This window comes from Dermochelys coriacea, chromosome 2 (assembly GCF_009764565.3).
Source record: "Dermochelys coriacea isolate rDerCor1 chromosome 2, rDerCor1.pri.v4, whole genome shotgun sequence".
Taxonomy (NCBI): Eukaryota; Metazoa; Chordata; order Testudines; family Dermochelyidae; genus Dermochelys; species Dermochelys coriacea.
The window spans coordinates 125,781,914-125,801,097 of NC_050069.1; the positions used below are offsets into that span (position 1 = coordinate 125,781,914).

The 19,184-nt window shown below is 40.3% G+C and overlaps 1 long non-coding RNA gene across 1 annotated transcript; it reads right to left on the minus strand.

Moving 5' to 3' along the window:
- Positions 1-3,332: 3,332 nt before the first annotated feature.
- On the minus strand, positions 3,333-3,880 carry LOC122458799. Its single transcript, XR_006279073.1, has 3 exons — positions 3,784-3,880; positions 3,605-3,695; positions 3,333-3,506 (listed from the first exon to the last, which is right to left on the minus strand). It is a non-coding gene; the product is annotated as an uncharacterized LOC122458799 (long non-coding RNA).
- Positions 3,881-19,184: the final 15,304 nt, after the last annotated feature.

A 19,184-nucleotide genomic window follows, 5' to 3' on the forward strand; every position in this document is an offset into this window, starting at 1 on the left:
CTTCACTATTGACATCACTATTGAAAAATTTGCTAGACGATTTTAATGGCCAGTTGGGGCCCAAAGATTTTGTACAGCTATACTTAAATGCTCCAAGGCTAAGCCACCTTCTCTTAACTCAAAGGATACATTGGGAAGATTTAAACACATTTAAATAATGTCATCAACATATTGCAGAGTAATGCAGAGATCGTGAGCTCTGGGACTCTAAGTCTGGTTGTCACGATTATTAGAAAAAGGGAAGGGGGAGTTGGAGGTGTCAGACCCTTAAAGACTATCACGTATAGTAAAATCTTAAGAAAAAAAGAAATATTTAATAGATTTAAATAACCAGGGTAACAATCTGTGTTTTTCTGGTAGCATTCTGGGTTGCTTATCAAATGAAAAACCCACAGATGCCCAACTATTAGAGGGAGCCAAGCATCTCCACCAGGATTTGGGGCTTTCAGACCCAAAAAATGGTTAGCTTTACCGATTGTGAGCTCTTTTGAAGAACTGCTTAGGAGTGACTATTAAAGTAATGTATCATGAAAGTGGGAATTGGCACTTTTTTACAACTGGGAGGGGAATGACAACCAAATATGGTCTTTATACTGTTGTTACACAAACATTATTAAGGTATCCTAAATATTCAAGCCTTTATAGGAACACTGTATTTGCGCAGCTATTGCCACGTCATGTAGAGCCACAGACACCAACATGCTTGTAAAAAAAATACTGCCATACATGTATTAGTACTGAGTGCCTTGAAGTATCCAGAAAAAGAATGAGAGGTCCCAGCTGTAAGCTATTTTGTGGGTCTGAGGCCTGTTTAGAAAGGCAGAGCACTGGCAGTAGATGATAAAGTTGACTGACTGTAAAACTAGAAGTCTGTGATAAGTGTGGCTTCTACAATGTTAAATATCAGTGTAAAAACAAGTGCCCCCAGTGTTATCAGATGACAGACAGCATAGATAGCCACGAGTGTTATATGTGTAATATCTGCTCTCCAAAAGAGTGAAAGGATGTGTCTTATGATTTTGAATGCATGGAAGAAACAGGGGTACATGTGCCAAATTATGTTTATGCCTTGCATTTAGATAAAGAAGCCAGCTGGGAATTTAAAGGGGAAGAATACATCAGCGAGTTTGTTTGAATGTTTTTAGATGAGCATTTTAAGGGATTTGCTTTTATTGCTCATAATGCTGAAGATTACATCAGTTATTTTATCCTTAGATAATTGATTAAAGAAAAAATAGCTGTCAGGCCTGAAATGCAAGGTGGGAAAATAATGTGTGTCATGGTAGTGGAGGCTTTAGATAAAGGGTAGAGGATCACTGAGATTTATGAAGTCTAGCACTTTGACCACCCTTCTGACACACTGTTTTCAGACTACATTAAAGTGCATCTCAGACAGAAACAAGAGGCCTTGGAGTTCCCTCACTAGCATACAGATGAGTTGGGGGAGTATGTGGAACAGTACCATGAAAGAGAAGGCATGTGTTTTGCATCTAAGTAAGATAAAGGAAAACCCTGCAAAAAGATAAGTCTCAAAGCTATTTTTAAATTCCTTGTGGGGAAAATTGTCAGTGAACATTCTGACTTACAGCAGTACAGTGACAGATCCCGACAAGCTCTTCAAGTACGTCTTTGTACCTTATTACGATGTGTCCTCATGTGAGTTTATTAAAGATAACACGGCCATAATGTGCTGGAAATATGCAAAAGTATGCTGCACCCATTCCAGCAACACTAATGTGTTTATAGCATGCTTTACCACTGCTTATGCCAGGCTAGAGCTCTACTGGCTGTTAGATCATTTACAGGGGTGAGGTCTTTACAGATACTGATTCTGTGATTTTTGTGAGTAAAGGGTTGTGGAACATGCCCCTTGGGGATTATTCAGGGGATGTAACCAGCAAAATACTGTCAGATGACCACATTGTGGAGTTTGTGTCTGCAGGTGCTAAAAACAGATGGCTACGAACTAGCCAGGGGTAAGGCCTGTATGAAAGTAAAAAGGGTCACAACTCAGGGATTAGCTAGAAACTTAATTTTAAAAGTTAAGACCTCATCCAGGACTACTGTTTGAACCCTGCAGGAGAGAATCCAAAAGAGATTATGGTACAGCAGCCAGGGATCATGAGTGAAAAAGCAGTGGTTGGTAGAGACAAGAACTATTTAAAAAAAAAAACCTGCAAGTCTTTTACAACAAAAGCAATTGTTATAAAACACTAATAGGTGTTACTGTGCATACCTGAAAATACTGTATTGTGTTATAGCTGTTGGCAGCCACGGTATAAAGAGTTGTTACATAATTTCCATGTATTACATTTTTGGAATGTTTACCTGATACTTTTAACAATGAGCACTTCTATCCTAGTAATAAAGGGAATTTGGTAATAGATGACCTGATGGAGTCTGCTTCTGAAAGTGGTGAAATCAAGAGAGCCTTTACAAAATACGTACATCACAGGAACCTGAATATTATATACATCATGCAAAGCATGTTTTGTCAGGGGAAGAAAAGCCAAATGAATTTAAATACAAAATATATGGTTGTCTTTAAAAGCCTCCGAGAAACTGCAAATCATCATACTGGAGTGTCAAATATACTCTGATAAAACAATTCTTTTTGGAGGCTTTTGAGCACTCTACCATAAAACCCTATCAGCTAGAACAAATGAACAGCACCTCTAGTGGTGAAGAAAATATCAGACCTACAACAACTCACCAATTTGATTCTGAGATGAAAGACATTCTTCAAAGATTCAGTTTTTCCAACTATGACAAGACTAAACTTTAACAGGGTCCTGCAAAGATAGCTGGTATTTGCCAAGCAGAGTGAAGTGGAAAAGACTAATATAAGTCTCTCCCTGAGCAAAAGCAAATTTGATCTCCTGAAGTTGGGGGGGGGGGGAGGGAGAGAAAAAGGAGAGAGGTTCATTGGGCTTTGTCACTCAGAAGGGGGTTTTTTTTAACCCTTTAGGAAGAGGTTGCGTCACAAAATGTTTTATAATCTATTTTACAAACCCTCCTATACACCGACTGGCCAATTTTTGCTGACACGTTATTTCCAATGCCTGTCAGCAGCAACATCAGGTCTGGTGACTCTTCAATCTCACTTATCATTTTCACAACTTTGGTTACAGTTTCACCGATCAAGTTAAGCCCTTTCATTTTGTAACCTTCGGACATAATTATATTTTGGATCCATGCCACATTCAGTGTAGATGAAATAAGTCTAATCTGGTGAAATATTTCTATGGGTCCCCAAAACATACAATTGGGAAAGGTTTTGACTGGGTGTATCCATCACACAGGCTTCACAGTTATCAAAAAGTTATCATTTCACAGTGGTAAATTGTTTTTACTACAACAGCCCTAACAGCAGTCATATCATCTTTACAGCTTTGCTGGTCAACCTCCTTATATAAACTTTAAAAAATTGCTTCATGCAAAAGCAGCATTTGCATATCATGTTTATCCTTACTGTTTTCTTTATTCTTTTCATCCTCTGAAGAGGTCTGTCAAAAGCAAAGAAAAAAGTAGGTTTTAAATTTTGTTGCAGTAATTTAAAAATTAAAAAGGCAAAAAATTTACTCATGGTATCTCTCACTCATACCCTTGTTTGCTTCTGAATCAAGACAGCCAGTACCCCCAGCAGTTGTGCCGCTGGCAACCATCTATCTCTCTGTAACAACTGTCTCTGCTCTCTGTTATTAAAAAACAAAAACATATAGCTGTGTTTAATCCCTTATAATATTAAGCTTTTTTCTTTCAGAATGCTCCAAGCTGATTTACCTCATCATGTGCTTCTGGCTCAGATTGCATTGCTTCTGACAGCCAATTGCTACACACCTGGACTGGGATCCTGTATGGTCCTGGCTTGATTGTCTGTCAAAAAATTAAGCACATAGTTGTAATAAATTTCACATCTGTAAAAACTTTCAGCTGCTTTTACTGTAACAATATTGCCATGTGCCCATTAAACATTGGTTATTGCCTGGCTCTTGGCTAGGGTGACCAGATAAAAAGTGTGAAAAATTGGGACGGGGTGGGCGTCACTATAAGAAAAAGCCCCAAATCATCAAGACTGTCCCTATAAAGCTGGGATATCTGGTCACTCTACTCTTGGCCTATCACCTGACGATCTCTCAGCTGCCATGTCCACACATATATAGCCTCTTCTTCCACCCCCACTTACCAAAAAACCAAATATATTTAACCTCTTCTAATTTTTCAACAATTTTTATAAAGTAATACAGGCCATCTTACCTCAGCGCTCCTCCATAACTGGCAATAAATCTCTCTGTGCTGGGTCCTTTACATCTTTTTCCTCATTTATAACCGGCAACAACCTCAGAGTCTTCCTGGTTCTTCAGTTCAATTTCAGATTGGAACATGGGGTTCAGATTGGTTATGCCTCGTTAGCAAAATAAGTGTAAATAGGTGGTCTCTCTTCTGAGCATGTGCAGGTGCACCCAAAGGCAATTTGGGCTTCTTGGTGTCTGGTAAAAAGACAGGCTCACAATCTATAGGTACCCAATTTGAAACTCCACTTGCATTAAACCATGCGTGTTTTTTGGGTTTTTTTTTTGTTTGTTTTTTTTGCATGCTGGTCAAATGATCATTAGCTAGTATTTTTCAAATAATCCATTCCATGAAAGCCCATTTCTAATCAGCTCAACAAATGAATGGAATTTTTTTGAATGGACCAATGGTTGATAGTTATGCCATGATGGTTGAGGAAAATGCATTCTGTGATGTAGCTATAGAACAGCTTCTGATTGGCCTGGCCAGGATGTATGGTTTGTCCCCAAGGCTCATTTGTTATTTCCCTAGAGGTAGCCGCTGTGTTAAGCTGCTCTTCAGTCCTCTCCATGCCATGTGCTCAGTAACACAGGCTTCTTGCTGCTTTAAACAAAACTCTTGTTCTGTAACAGTCTTTTGCTTTTCTCATCTGTTCTTGCTCACTTGTTTGTTTTTTCTTAAAAAAAACAAAAACAAAAAAACATGCTCTATTCTTTATTTTTCAGACTTCATTTAAAAATAACCATTTTCTAAAAAACTTTCCCCCCCCCAGCACTTTTAAAACCCCTTCCTGTCATAATCTACTTAATTTTCTAAGTCAGGGATTGGAAACCTTTGGCATGCAGCCCTCCAGGGTAAGCCCCATGGCAGGCCAGGCCAGTTTGTTTACTTGCTGCGTCTGCAGGTTTGGCTGACCCTGCAGCTGCCTCTGGCCGCAGTTCACTGTCCCAGGCCAATGGGGGCTGCGGGAAGCAGCGCGGGCTGAGGGATGTGCTGGCCGGTTGAAAACTGCGGCCAGTGGGAGCCGTGATCGGCCAAACCTGTGGAAGTGGCAAGTAAACAAACGAGCCCGGCCTGCCAGGGGGCTTACCCTGGCAGGCCATGTGCCAAAGGTTGCCAATCCCTGTTCTCAATTACCTAAAAATACTGATAAACCTATTTTTCTTCTAATCTTCACATGTTAAAAAACCTACACACAATCACCCCTAACAGTTTCCATTCAAAATTTTTTTTAAAAAAATTCAAAAGAGTGTCAGTGCCAAAAGCATACAGATCCAGGTATGAGACCTGAGAACAGGGCACATCAAAAAGGGGCTTGAAAAAACCTTTCAAAGTTACATGGTGATGAATGCTATAGAGTGGCTAATGTCATATAATAGCAGTACCCACAGTACCATGGGTAGGGACAACTGACGCACAACTAAACCATACCAAGAACAAGCCTTCTTGAAACTAGCAGGTATATACTCAGCACTGCTCAGCCAAGCCTGTGCGGCTGCTACTCATTCTACCCTGCCTATGCTGCTGTTTATACTCACTCTAGCTTGATGAGAAGTAGAATGAATATGCATACGCGAGCAGGGAAATCACACCCCTACCTTGTAGTTTAGGGACATACACACTGAATGATTCAGGATTCTCTGTTAAAACAAACGTATGCAAATGCAAGAGCTTGATCTTTGTCCTTCTGCTGACTTCTTTTTGCAACTCATTCCCTGGTGTTCAGTTAAGTACTGCATATTTATTCACTCCTATTCTATTTGTTACTAGACTTGTTATATTTGTTTCTATTTGTTATATTAGATTCAACTACCTTGACCTCATCAACATATACATTACCATATGATCTTCCATTGCATAATCACAACACTGAGAAAGATGGTATTCCATTCAGTTACAATAATAAAAAGAAACTACACTAATTTTGATACTGTTTCTTGGATAAGTTGATAAGATGGATTTCTGCTACACCCCCTCCTATAGCTTTAGCTACATATAAATAACATTTGTGACTGCAATTGTGTTGCATAATTAATATGAATGCAAATTAGAATAATGTCCTACCAAAGAAATTGGCCTCACCTCATATCAGAAAAAATAGCAATTTAATTGAAAGAGTAGAAGGGAAGGGGGAAGAGCACAGAAAGAAGGAAAACAGAATAAGAAAAAAAAATCAGAGGTTTATTGCCTGAATTGATTGTCACAGTAATACTTCAAAGAAAGTAGAAAACAAAACTCTACTTATTGTATTATTGCTTTGTAGGGACACATGGCGTACCTTGATGTGGAATCTAAGTTATTTCCCCTACCCTCCAATCAAAGGAACTTTGTCTTTTGTGCCCTGCTCCTGAAGTCCTTACTCATGCAAAACTCCCATTAAAATATTGCCTGAGTAGGGACTGAAAGACTTATTGATCTCTTTGTTCCTGCCCCTCAGACAGAAGAGGGGAAAAAATATTGAGATACCATGCAACAGGTTGAGCATCAAAAAATTCTCTATTTTATAATAGAGGAAGCAAAACACAAACAGTAGTCAATTGTACCTAATTTATATGATATTGTGCCTGCATGTAAATTTTGATATTAACTGGGGAATAGACTATTTGAACTCTCTAGTCATTTATCCATGTTATTGTTTTTACTTGAGGTTCTTAATAGGCAGCAAATGGCAGACACCACCAATTTGGTTACTTAATGTACCCAACAAACACACACATCATTTGAAAGTTTATTATGTCTACTTTAAGATAAGGTATAATGGAGCTATTAAGTGTTGCCATTCCACAGAAACAGGGATAAACAATGACACCACCAGCACATTAAAATGACCACCCTGAAATGTTTAAATTTGTTTGTTTAATGACTAGTATTTCAAGACATGAAATTTGATTTTCTTAGCCATGTCAGAAAAGGTTTTGATGAAAGATTTCTTGACTGGGCTGAAGAAGTTGTGTCTTGTCAGAATTAGGTGCACCTTTCAAATCTCTCCATTTGTTCTTCACCAACATCTGCTATTTTCAGTAGAGATTCATGAGCATGTAATATTACATGCAATCCAGTAGATATGTTGATATGTATTTCTGGATGTGATTCAGGGTCAAATGGATTTGTCATATTGTTGAAGTCAAAATTGGTAGGAGCCGTGTTCTTCATCCCTCTTCAATGGGGAGCCAAAGATTTCTTTGAGGACTGCCTGTCCTACTACTTGGTAGGCCTCTTCTTTCCCTCATAGCTTTTGCATATTCATAATATGAAGCTGTATATTGTCATCACTAACACTGAGCTGTACATAAGTGTCACTGAATTAAAAAACTAGTTTCTAGAATATTTCAAAGGCTAATACTGCATTCATAGACATATTAAAACCTTCTACCAAGCGGACTGGATGCTACAAAAGCTTACAAATGAAGAAGCATTATATTAGGAATTCACATACACTTATATCTACCCAGTACAAACTATGGGCACACAACCTACTGCTACTGGTGCACAACCTCCAGTGAGAGACTGATCTGGTCAGCAAATTTCAACTGAAATTATAGAAAATTATAATGACTTGTGAAAAGAAAAGGAGTACTTGTGGCACCTTAGAGACTAACAAATTTATTTGAGCATAAGCTTTCGTGAGCTACAGCTCACTTCATCGGATGCATTTGGTGGAAAATACAGAGGGGAGATTTATATACACACACACAGAGAACATGAAACAATGCATTTTATCATACACACTGTAAGGAGAGTGATCACTTAAGATGAGCCATCACCAGCAGCAGGCGGGGGAAAGGAGGAAAACCTTTCATGGTGACAAGCAAGGTAGGCTATTTCCAGCAGTTAACAAGAACATCTGAGGAACAGTGGGGGGTAGAGTGGGGGGGAGAAATAACATGGGGTAATAGTTTTACTTTGTGTAATGACTCATCCATTCCCAGTCTCTATTCAAGCCTAAGTTAATAGTATCCAGTTTGCAAATTAATTCCAATTCAGCAGTCTCTCCTTGGAGTCCGTTTTTGAAGTTTTTTTGTTGAAGGATAGCCACCCTCAGGTCTGTAATCGAGTGACCAGAGAGATTGAAGTGTTCTCCGACTGGTTTTTGAATGTTATAATTCTTGATGTCTGATTTGTGTCCATTTATTCTTTTACGTAGAGACTGTCCAGTTTGACCAATGTACATGGCAGAGGGGCATTGCTGGCACATGATGGCATATATCACATTGGTGGATGTGCAAGTGAACGAACCTCTGATAGTGTGGCTGATGTGATTAGGCCCTATAATGGTGTCCCCTGAATAGATATGTGGACAGAGTTGGCAACGGGCTTTGTTGCAAGGATAGGTTCCTGGGTTAGTGGTTCTGTTGTGTGGTGTGTGGTTGCTGGTGAGTATGTGCTTCAGATTGGGGGGCTGTCTGTAAGCAAGGACTGGCCTGTCTCCCAAGATCTGTGAGAGTGATGGGTCGTCCTTCAGGATAGGTTGTATATCCTTGATGATGCGTTGGAGAGGTTTTAGTTGGGGGCTGAAGGTGATGGCTAGTAGCGTTCTGTTATTTTCTTTGTTGGGCCTGTCCTGTAGTAGGTGACTTCTGGGTACTCTTCTAGCTCTGTCAATCTGTTTCTTCACTTCAGCAGGTGGGTATTGTAGTTGTAAGAAAGCATGATAGAGATCTTGTAGGTGTTTGTCTCTGTCTGAGGGGTTGGAGCAAATGTGGTTATATCGTAGAGCTTGGCTGTAGACAATGGATTGAGTGGTATGATCTGGATGAAAGCTAGAGGCATGTAGGTAGGAATAGCAGTCAGTAGGTGCTAATACGCGATGGTCACATAAACACCACCCTATATCGGAAACCTATATCAATAAACATCAATAAACCTTTTTTCAATAAACATCACATTAGCATGTTGACATTAACTTAGAGAGTAAAAAACCATAGTTAGCCCATGTTTCAGTGTTTCTGGAACTGTGCAAAAAAAGAAGATACTCATGTTGGGTACATTGTTTCACCTGACCTACAGGCTTATGGCATCATACTTCATCTAAACATACATAAAATAAGCTTTCAAATGAGGTGTGTATATGTATATAAATGGTGGGTACATTAAAGTCCAAAATATTGCCCTTTTTGAAAAGCTGTTGCATGCCTATAGATGTCTACTGCCTTCAGGAAACAAAAGAGAGGCTCTTCTGTTCCTACTAAAAATAAAACAGAACATCCAAGCAAGGATACAATCAGGGCTGACCTTACCATGAGGCGAACTGAGGCAACTGCCTCAGGTGCCAGATTGGGAGGGAGGGCTGGAGGAGAGGGCGTCACTAGGACCCAGAATGTAGAAAATTGGGTCTGCTGCTGGTGCATATGTATTCTCTCTGCTCCAGATGCACAGAGATGGTGGAGTGCTGTGCTCGAGGAAGGAGGGCACAAGAGACATAACAGGCAGGCGAAAAGGTGAGAGGGAATAACAGAAAGCAGCAGGAGCTGCAGGGAGAGAGAAGAGGAGGAGCATCTTAGGTACCTCTAGCACCCCCAGGAGCCTGGACTGATTAACACCAGCTTCTCAGGGAGCTTCTTGTTTCCGGCTGCTTCCCTGAACCCACTTGAGGAGAACAGGCAGTCTACTGAAGTAGTAGGAGTCAATTAGGCCCTTAAGAAACTGATATCTTCCCTCACTCAGGCCCTGCTAAAAGCCTGGTTATTTGTCCCCTTCAACTTGAGTGTTGAGAGCCACTATAGCTGGCACAGAACAGCAGTCAGGAGTGAAAGAAGAAAACACCCCTCTGGGGCAGCATTCAGAAAAAGAAAGCAAGCAAAGGAAGCTTTTCTATCTAAGCAGGCAGGAGCTCTCCTGAGATACATAGACACAAATATTCACAGGGAGCCTTCCGGCCCCAGTGAGGATGTGAGTTTTGAGGAGATGCCTGATCTTCCAGTTAGTCAGAGTGCAAGTGACCTGGCAGCTACTGCAGCATCCATCTCAAATGGATGTAACCATGCACATTCCTGAAGAAAAGTGTAGATCAAAGAAGAGTGTGGTGGAGGCGCAAGAAACAGCTCCTGCTGAGTTTAGTTCCTTAAGTCTAGATGATCCAGGACTGTGGACCTACTTGAGCAGTAGCCTGAGGGATTTCTTTGTACTGCATGGGCCACAGCAAGTGAAAAATGTTGTGTTCCCCAAAGACAATGAAAATCAAAGTTTCCATCCAACACATGACTGGTGTGAAATCCCCAACGGTAACAAAGTGGAGAGGCCATGGCTTATGTACTCAAAAACCCAGAATGCTGCATGCTGTTTTTATTGCAAACTCTTCCAGTCTTATGGTCCAGCCACATTGGGTTCTACAGGAACAAAGGACTGGAACAATCTGGCTAGAAATCTGGCCTGCCATGAGAAGGCAGCAAATCACCAGAGAGTATTCTATAGGCGGAAAGAGCTTAAGATGAGACTAAGGTTAGAGGCCACCATAGATGATCAGCATCAAGAGAAGATTGCATCAGAGTCTCTTTACTGGCAAAATGTTCTGAAAAATCTCATTGCCATAGTGAGAATGCTTGCTACCCAAAACCTAGCACTGCATGGCACTTCAGATCAGCTGTATGTGCCAAACAATGGAAGCTTCCTTAAAATTGTGGAGCTGATGGCGGAGTTTGATGCTGTACTCCAGGAGCATCTAAGAAGAGTCACCACCCAAGAAATGTACATACACCACTACCTTGGAAAAACAATTCAAAATGACATCATACAGTTACTGGCAACAAAAGTCAAACAGAAGATTGTGGCAGATCTGAAGTCAGCAAGATATTACTATGTTATTCTGGACTGCACATTTGACATCAGCCATACAGAACAAAAGATTTTAGTGGTGCATTTTGTAACAGTACCTAGTGAAAATGTCCCTGCAATGGTGACTGTCAGAGAGCATTTTCTAGAATTTATTGACATTGATGATACTACAGCTGGTATGACAGCTGTGCTTCTTAAAAAGCTGGAAAATACGGAAATTGTAATAGCTAACATGAGAAGTCAGGTCTATGACAGTGGTGCCAACATGAGAGGAAAGAACAGAAGAGTGTGGACACGGATCCAAGAGTTTAAACCCTCAAGCTTTTTTTGTCCCATACAGTTCTCTTTCATTGAACTTGGTGGTCAGTGATGCAGCATCAGCTTCTAGTGAGGCTACTGAATTTTTTAATGTAATTCAAAGCATCTATGTATTTTTCTCTGCATCAACTCAATGGCAAATTTTGAAGCAACATCTGGGAACATCCTCTGACATTGAGAACACATGATGGGAAAGTCGAGTGTTGCCGATCAAGCCTAACACCCAACAATTTGGGAAGATAGATGATGCCTTAGTTGCCATTATGGAGGATAATGCTATGACAGGAACTGTTGGTGGGAGAACAGTGGCAGAGGGAAATGGTATCACCAGAAACATACATAACTTCAAGTTTCTGTGTGCCTTAGTGTTGTGACATGACATACTGTTTGAAATAAATGTTGTAAGCAAAAGACTCCAAAGTGTTGACCTTGATATATCTGGAGCAATGGAACAACTGGACAAAGCAAAGTCATACCTACTGTTTTACCGGTCAGATGAGGGATTTCAAAACATTCTGAAGAGTGCACAGAAGTTGGCAGAGGAACTTCACACTGAAGCTAATTTCCCACCCATTCAAGAATACAAGAGTCACTGAAAAAGACAATATTTTGATTATGAGGCACAGAATAATCCCATAAGAGACCCCAAACAACAATTCAAAGTTGAATTCTTTAACTAGATGCTAGAATGTGCAATACAGTCAGTTGAAGACTGTTTCATACAGCTCAAGGAACACAGCAGTATATTTGGGATGTTGTATGATCTCCCAGCCACCTCACAGCTGCCCAGTCCCTTCCCATTTTATCATGAATATTTGTAGTAAAAGTCAGGGACAGAACATGGGCTTCTGTGAATTTTCTTTATTGCCCATGACCTGTCCGTGACTTTTACTACAAATATCCATGACAAAATCTTAGCCGTAGTTATGAGTAAAAAGAATATAGTTTTTCCTCTTCCAACTTTTCCCAGGGCTCTATAAGGTCAATGTTCAGCTGTAAACTTTGAGTTATTAACAAACTCCATTCCTGAGGTGCTCTTAACTCTGAGAGTCTGCTGGGTCAAGAGGCTGTGTTGGAATAAAAATAAAATGGAAGGTGTCACATAAGAAAAAAATGAATAACTTGATTAGACAGAGGTTGGGGCAGGGTGTATGCATTATCAAACAAGCTAAAGACACAGGCCTAAGTTCAACCTGATTACTGTATTTATATATTTTATCCACTTCCACCCTACTTATGTCTCATTTGTTTTAGATAATTGAAATAGTATCACTCATGCATCAGGCTAAGCACATGTGTAAGTCTTTGCATAATCAGGCTCTTAGACTGTAAACTCTTTGAGAAAGGCAACATGTCTTGTATATATATGTATATCACTGAGTAGGTTCTGAAAGGCTACATTATTGTGGTCACCAGTTTTACAAAATTGTGATAAATCTTGTACAAAATATGCCTTGTGAGGTATCATTTGAAAATTCATAATCTGCTGAATACTATTGTCCAGTTGAAATGTGTAGCTACACTGTGCATGAACTTAAGATTCTACATTCTACAAGATTCTACAAGAACAAACATTCTATGTTTGTTACTGAAATATGTTGTAATTCTGGCAAATGCCGACAAACTAGCTCTTCAGAGACAAAGGGGTGGCCATCACCCAGCCAGGTGCTAAGAGACTATTGTCTGCTTAACCGGCCATTCACCAGCAGGGTAGTTGTAATCAAGAAATTTACAATTTATCCGAAGGATAGTTGGCAGCTTATGTATGCCATGGAACTGCCTGACCCCATAACCCAGCAAAGACTTTTCCAGTACAAAGGGGTAGAATATAAAAAGGAGAGACAGTGATCTACACATCACCTCTCCTCCCCCATCCCTATACACGGCAGCAAGACTGCCTGGAAGATAATAGAAGTAACATTGGACTGGCGCGAGTGGTCCTTGCACTAATGCTTTCCAGTTAGTTGGGATTGCTGAAAGTTTTTGGGTGAGAAACACATTTTTGCTTTCTAATCATATTTAGCTTGGTACAGTTTAGGAAATAGCTTGCATATTTATCTTTTATTTCTTTCTAAATCAATTCTGATTTTATGCCTTCATCACTTAAAAAAAACCCTATCATTCTCTAGCTAATGAACTTGTTTTAATTTTATCTAAATCAGTGTGTTTGATTGAGGTGTTTGCGAAATTTCACTCCAGACAACACAACTGGCACATAGTCATTATCCTTTGATGGAATGATGAACAAATTAGTGAGCTTTTATGGTGCAGTAGTGTGCTAGACAGTACAGGACACACATTTCTGGGGTGCAAGGCTTGGGCTGGAGAATTTGCAGGTGTTGCACTAGGTGTAGTTCATGGGTGGCTGGGAGAGCATTCATGTTAACTCAGCTGGGTGTGTGACTTTGTATGCTAGTGGCTGTGAGTGAACAGAGCCTGTAGAGGTCTGCTGTCTGCTGGCACAGCATTGTAAAAGGCATCCTGTATTGGAGAATTAAGGATGCACAACAGTTCAACAGTCCAGATTGTATCCTGGGGCATGTAAGACCCCTTGATGCAACTTCAACATAAAAATAAATAGTAATCTTGGCTATGCCATTTCCTGTTTTTCTTTCCCCTCTAACATATGAAAACAATATTTCCATCTACAATAAAAAATGAGAAAGTGATTTTATTACAGCAGAAGAAACCAGTGAGCTTTCACTAGAGGAGCCTTTATCTTGTATCAGTTACTCCCATTCAGATTTTTCTGACTGACTATACCTCAAGGGGCGGGGGGAAGGGAACCTTTGGAAGATGAAGAAAAAACAACCTTTTCTTGCGGAATGCTATCTAGATATAAAAGGTGGGGATGGCAGAAATACACTGGGGTGTGATGGTCACAGGGAAGCGTCAGATTGACTCAAGGGAGCCACAGACTATTTGAAAGATTTCCTGTGCTGTTGGTCAGCACTGGGGCTCATGAACGGTCAGTTTAATTGGCAGCTAACTGCAGCATCACCCCAGGCATATTTACAAGTGCAAATTTTGCATGCAATGTAAAAATATCCTTATACCACTGGTTTTGCTAAAGGATGATAAAGGCTCTGGGTGCAGCACTAGCTGCACTAACATCCCAAGTGAAAACGGTCATTCTGACAACAAACATTCTATTATTTGCTTTCTGGCTCTGCATGGTCTAATTTATAAAATAAATAGCATCTGATGTGCTTGAAGGTTTCTTCTGTCCACTTGCTAATGCTCTGGATGAGGCCGAAAACAACAAGAGCCTCAAAACCATGGAGGTCTTGTACATATGAATTATGAAATGGTCCTTAATTACATGATCACACACTATTTTTTCCCCACGGGATCCCTACCTCATTCAGTGCACATAATATTTATATGGAAGGCGGTGACTCCTGGCAAATTAACATGCGTTTAGATGGTTTATTGCTTTGATTAGTTTTCTCTGTAATGCTTCTGTCCTAAATAAACATATTGTGTTTTGTGAAAGCTGGTCACTGGTTGTGATGATTTAGGGAATCTAATTTTTACAATTTATGAATTGTGTGTGAAATGATGAAACTCTCTGTAGGTACCTTAATCAGACTTCAGTCTGCCTTTTGAATGTGCAGCACTTTGCCTTCTCTGTTGTCCACTTGTCTCCATGTTGGATGGAATTCTAAACTGGGTGTCAAAGGGCTAATTGACTTAAGTGTCCAGCCATTGAAATGTGATTACTCTAGATAAAAGACTCGCTCCCAACCAGGAGAAGTGATTTGTCGGGGGAGTGGTTACTTAGCAATAGAGTCACCTGTTAGGAGTCTGGGATCAACTGTGGACGCTGATCAAAGAGTCACCTGGCAAAAGAATTAGATGTTTATAAAGGGTAGAAGATGCTCTTATTTATTTGCTTGGGTCATTTTTTCACAAGTTTATGATGAGGGAAGCTGCTGCAGGAGCTAGATGAACCAGGACAACCTTCCTACCTGAACACACCTGGTCCCTTAAGGGTTCCCAAAGGTGAGGTGGAGTGAAGGGAAACCTGTATCGGGTTATTTTTGTATGGATCTGTGCATTTTTCATGTGATTAAATAAAGAGGAATAATGTGTTAGGTGCCTGTATGTTATATGCTATACCTACCATGAGGGCAACAGAAGGCTCATACCTTTTGGGTGAAATTCTCGGAGAAGATGTATTTAAGCTATGGGGGTCAGAGCTGAATCTGGAGGCCTAAGGGCAGCTGGTCTCCATTTCCATAAAAGGAGCAGCAACCTGAACCAGTACCCAGGAACTGTGCTACAGAGGAGAAGGGAGGATACTGTGCTGCAGCCTGCTGTGGTCCAGTGAAGTGTAAAACACGTAGGCCGGAGAGGCAGGGATTTCCCTCACTGTAATCTGGTGAAAAGCTGCCAGTAAGGGGAGCCTAAGGTGGTCTGTGACACTGGTAAATGTTGTCTTAGCCACTGGGAGATAGCAGAACTAAAGTGAGATCTGCTGGGATAAGCAATGCAGGGGGACTGCATGCCTAAAACTCTGGTCTGGAAGGCGAGGAACATGGTTTCCTGCCCAACGGGAGATGACAGCTGGAGGCCAGAAACCTAAAGAGGTGCTCCTGAGGAGACTGCATAAGCAACAGAGGTGCTGTTTAACCTGGAACTGAGACAATTGCCTTCCCCTTCTCATTGATAACAGGATTGTCATCTAAAGGAGCATTGAGCCAGAATTGGGTTCAAAACCAAAACAAAAAGCCCCTCAAATGATGCAGTTTCTTTCAGATAAGTGGAACAGTAGTGGATGGGTATCTTAAAGTGGCACTGCCAACCTGAATGATTCATTCTTTGCTGCAATACTGTGCCCAGAATCTGCTTCCCATAACTATAATTGTTCCTAACCCTCCTGGGTGCAAAGAAAAGCTTGAAAGCCTAAACTGACTGTCATTGACACACAATGTCTGACCGTGAAAAACAATGCAAAGTTCCCCTCTCATGTGAATGGATTATTAATGCGGAACCCAGGAGATGACAATCTGCAGCATGCTGAAAACTGAAAATTTGGGGCAAGCGTACTGAATTTCATATAACTATAAACAGGACACTAATGACTGTATTATTCTTGTTTGCATTTAATGGAATGAAATCCTTAATTTATAATTTATCCGATGCTGTTGAAGGATTCTCCCTAACGTGCCACAGAATCCAGGGACCTTGCGCCAGGATTTAAGGCTGGGTTGCTGTGGAGTTCAAAGTGTGTGTGTGTGGCAGGAGAAGGGGTTGGTTAAAAGTAGCTTTTGGCACCATATCCAGCTTTACAAAAAATGGCTACTGCAAAGCCTTTCTTTTTGAATAGGCATTTAGGAGGATTGAGGGGATGAGGAGTAGAGTTTCTCTAGGAACCAGAGGGTGGGAGGAGACCTTGTACTACAATTATTTTGTTGTTGTTAATTTTATGTAGATGGGGCTGGATGCTGTTGTGTTTATTGCTATTGACTGTATTTTTAAATGACAGCAGGACACAAAAAATAAATTAAGCAACTGGTGTCTCTCAAGATACATAAATATTCACATTTTCCTAGTTTTTGAAATGTTTTTTTCGCTCTCCTCCTGTTGTGAAAAATCACATAATCAAACAGGAACTGGTGAAACTATGATTAAAAAAAATAAAGACAAATATTTCTGTAATATTTCAGTTTTAGTAATCTTAGATATTGTTAGTAACAGGGACAGGTAGAAAAAGGGCTTTTTCTTGTAAGTTGCCAGACTCATTTTTATTGGCTATGACTGGAAGCAATTAACTTTAGCTGATCTGTAACTAGAAACAGATGATCTTCCAAGTATTTGCAAGCCCTCAAATATCAGTTTATGACTTTTAAAATGTAAAGATCTTGTTCAGAGGATATGAAGAACAATCAATGCATGCTTTACTGCTCTTCAGTGCATTTTGTTGATGGAAACCCTTGTGTCTCTAGTGAATCATGTGGTTTAAAATGACTTTCACACAGCTGTGTAGCTTCCAGTTCTCATCAGATTACACAGTGGTATGCTTTATCAAGCAACCTTGTATGTGTAATTACAAAATTGCCTATGCCTCCAATCAGTAAGGCTCCCCACAGAGATTCTCTGCAGATACACATACAGACTATTAACAAAGGCCTAGATTGACAAGGTGGGTGAGGTAATATCTTCTGTTGGACTAACGTCTGTTGGTGAGAGAGAGAGAAACTTTCGAGTTCTTTCTCAGGCCTAGGAAAGGTACTCAGAGTGCCACAACTACATACAAGATCCCTTAGAAAATGTGCAAAATACTTATGCTAAACTATCTGTTCAACTTTGTATTTAGCAGTGACGCTCTGAATACCTGTCCTGAGAACAAGCTCGATGTAGTTTGAAAGCTTGTCTCTTTCACTAACAGACATTGATCCAATAAAAGATATTACCTCACTGAAGTGAGCTGTAGCTCACGAAAGCTTATGCTCAAATAAATTTGTTAGTCTCTAAGGTGCCACACGTACTCCTTTTCTTTTTTGTGAATACAGACTAACACGGCTGCTACTCTGAAACTCACCCACCTTGTCTCTCTAATAGCTGGGACTGACACAGCTACAACTACATTGCATAAAGGCCTAGATTGTCACTTTGCATTTTCCCTGAGTACACGTACCTATGTGGAGGCAATCGGTAACCAGTACAGACCAGATTACATCCTCATTTGTGCCAGCCCTGGTCTGTTAGCTGGTGTGCTGGGATGGCAAAGTCAAGGTTTTGCCATTCCCTGGCCTTGCCTGCCTACTTGCATGGAGGTTGTCTCCTATAATGTATAGGGCAAGCCACAATCTTACCTAAAGGTTGTGCCAAGCTTTTCTATTAGCCATTTCAAAATTAAAATAATAGGTGTGTTTTTCTCTTTCTCTCCAAGGCTCTCATAATCTTTATAAATGTATTCAAAACCTACTAAAGCAGCTGTCCTTTTCCCAAGAAATATTTTTTGCACAGCTAATATTTCACTAGTGTTCCATGTCCTACACTGTCTTCCAGTTCATGTCTATGAGCAATTTAAGGGGATAGTTTTAACTTACCAAGTGTTAAGCCACTTGGACAAAGGGGACCAGAGTTGTTATCTCTCTCTGTGATATTGCTGCATTGAGTGAACAGAGCCTTATGCCATGTCTACACCAGCACAGGTACGGCACTGCAGTTGTGCTACTACAGCATTAGGTAGATGCTTCCCACACAAACAGAAGGGTTTTTTTCCGTCAATGTAGGTAATCCACCTCTCTAGGTCGTTGGGCAAATTCTTCTGTTGAGCTAACCACATCTGAGGGGGTAAGGTGAGGGTGGGTTAGGTTGACCTAACTATGGTTTTCAGGGTGCAGAATTTTTCATATCCCTAAGCAACGTAGCTAGGTAAATCTGATTTTGAAGTATAGACTAAGCCTTTGTTTAAATGGAAAGGGGAGGGATGGGTGTGTGGGTGGAGAAGGGGACCTTAGTCCTGAAACTTTTCAGATTTTAAGGGCAGAAGGGATCACTGTGGTCATCTAGTCTGACTTCATGTATAACACAGGCCACAGAACTTTCCCAAAATAACTCCTAGAGCTGATCTTCTAGAAAACATCCAATCTTATTTACAAATTATCAGAGACTGAGTATCTATCACAACCCTTGGCAATTATTTTAATAGTTAATTATTCATTGTTAAAAATGGACACCTTATTTCTAGTCTGAATTTGTCTAGCTTTAATTTCTAGCCATTGGATCATTTTATACCTTTCTCTGCTAGAATGAAGTATTTGCTCCCCAGGTAGTTACTTATAGACTGT